We start from the raw sequence: 2729 nt of genomic DNA, 5'->3' as shown, positions 1-2729 counted from the left end.
TGCCTCTTCTCTTCAAGTTCTCAAGTGACTGCCAAAATTTCGTGTGTAGCAAAAACATCGAACCAAAAGTATTTTACTTTTACTTGTTGCTGGTGAAAAAAATAGTTACTTTGAAAATGGCCCTGTAGATGTTTTTGTTTATGTCTCTTGGACTAGAGTTCTAGAATGCATTCTATATACATGGCAGAAATTTAGTGCAGAAATTGAATTACCATCATCTCTTTTGCTGTGTGAAATTGTGACATTTAAACTCTGAAATGCATTATTATTCCTTTAGTATATCTAATGCCTAGGCTCTCAGGTCTATCTTCTCTGACTTAAAGGAAAACACAGGCTCCACCCCACTCTGCATACTTCTCTGTCTTCACATTGACACTGACAGATATGTGCAACTACTTTTCAATGAGATATCATTTAGGAAATTAACTTTGTTATAATAGGAAGTCTCCTGTCTCTATTCATGATTTGTCTAACATTTTGAGGATTAGCAATAGGTTATGCACAGATTTACATAATTCTAAAATAATAAGTAGAAATTATTTTAATGCAGTGCTTAAGATGTTGATCCCACTAATCCATTATTATCAATAACTGTATACTCCCACATTATTTAAGACTGATTGCCTGTACAATATTAATGAATAATACATAGAAAATAGAAATCAATTCTATAGCTTATAGTGCTACATTTTTCCTTCAGAAATAAATTTTTTTTCACTTGTTACCTTTTTTGTTTTCAATTATTCTAAATAATTATATATGTATATATTTGTCTTGTTCCAATATTAATATATTCCATATGGTATATTTGTGCTATTATACTAATTTTAAAATTTAAATGTATCAAATGCATTGGTTTCTCCAAAAGCCTTTAGTAAACTTCAAATTTTACATCTTACTAATTTCTAATTAGATGGTAAGTTATATCCAAAGCTACTGACTGAGTCATCAAATATCAGAAATAATGCTTTCTAAATAAAAACTCTTTTCAAATCTTTACATTATTACATCCTTGAAATTCCAATAGACTTATTACCAACATTTTTATTTTAATGCCAATTAAACAATTTTCATAAAATAATTAAATTATTATTTGTCAAAATGTATACATTCTGATTTTCTTTCCCATCAAAAATCAGTAGAGACTGAATACCACAAAATTTTTCAGATCACATATACACAAGAATAACAACCACATAAAATTACATTCTGTAGCCCTGAGCTAGTAAACTGGTATTGGACATTATTAACCTTACTTATGCAATAACCCATGAACAGACATGTCACTGGATTTGCAACCTCAAACTGGAGACTAAAAACCAAGTCACCTTGAGTTTAATAACCAACTCTGTACTCCACTTAGTCAGAAAAATATGATTAATATAGCAAATGTAGGCCTTTTCCCTCTGGGTATGACATAATTCTGTCTGTCTCTTCACAAATATATTCCATGTGTGATGTTGATCCGGTTTTCTACAGAGAACACCAGGAATGCATTACAGTCTCTGTTCAAGAGGAGGAAATATTCAGACTTATTCAATCACAGAAAGTGTAGATTTATATTGCTAAGTGCCATGTGCCATTTTAGAGGGGCCTCTGGTTTTTGCACATGCAGCACCATAATTGTCCTGTGAAGAAAACAAGAAATAAGAAAAATAATTATTCACTGAGCCCTCAAAGGCCAGTAATTATTGGACCTAAAAATGGATCATCAAATAATGATTTGGAATTTCTGATGTGAAATTATTGGTTTATTTAGTTAAAATAAATGTTGAAAAAGTTTTTTTTCCCCAGAACTGCAGGTTTTAAGTTATGTTTCATCCCTCATGTTAAAGCCTAAAGTCAATGAGCAAAGACTTTAAGAACATAACAACAATCTTCCCACCACATAAAAAATTCATTTTTTGAACTATAGAATGTAGGAGAAAAGATGAAGAGTGAAAATGTCTGAAGACAATTTAGAATGTTGGTATACATTAATTATTTATTAATGCATTTAATACATGTACATTATATTTATGAGAGATTACAGGTAAAGTCTGAAAATAATGAATAAATTAATATCATTGTTGACAAAAGAAAAAAATTTGTGCTATAAATAAAAAGTTAATGAAAAAATATCAATTTATCAATTTGATATATCTCACATGTACTAACACTGAGTGAGAAGAAGAAACCTACAATAACGTACACTACTAGAAGAACATTGGCATGGTTGACACTTCAATCTACACATCAATGTCTGAAACACTGTTTCAATGCCTTTTAATATAAAATGAAGAAGTAGCTAGATCAGCAATCAATGTAGAAAGAATCATTATTCTTCACCATGAAAAGTGTCACTGATGGAAGCTGGCATTTTGCATTTCTGTTAAAGGAAAAATTTTATGGAAGAGCAGAATAATTCTATCTACCTAGGGTCATTCATTGTAAGAAAAATGGAAGACAAAAATAATTATCATTTGAGTTTTCTATGAAATACACAAGAAGGAAAAGTATGACAAATAGTGTTAATACTAAGGTAAATTATTTTCCTTTTCTTTCCTTTTTTATCTCTTCAAATTATTGGATAAAAGAATATGAAACTCTAAAAACATGGGTATTGAAATTATTATGAAAGTGTGGGAGCATACTCCCATCTTTTGAAGGGTTCTCAGGTAGAAGAGAGAGAAATGAGGAAATAACAGATAGAAAGAGAGACCTAGCCAATTAGAAGAAAGACAGAAACA

Source organism: Peromyscus leucopus, chromosome 14, assembly GCF_004664715.2.
Source record: "Peromyscus leucopus breed LL Stock chromosome 14, UCI_PerLeu_2.1, whole genome shotgun sequence".
Taxonomy (NCBI): Eukaryota; Metazoa; Chordata; class Mammalia; order Rodentia; family Cricetidae; genus Peromyscus; species Peromyscus leucopus.
The sequence above is the reverse complement of the archived record's forward strand: the minus strand, read 5'-3'. Positions refer to the sequence as shown.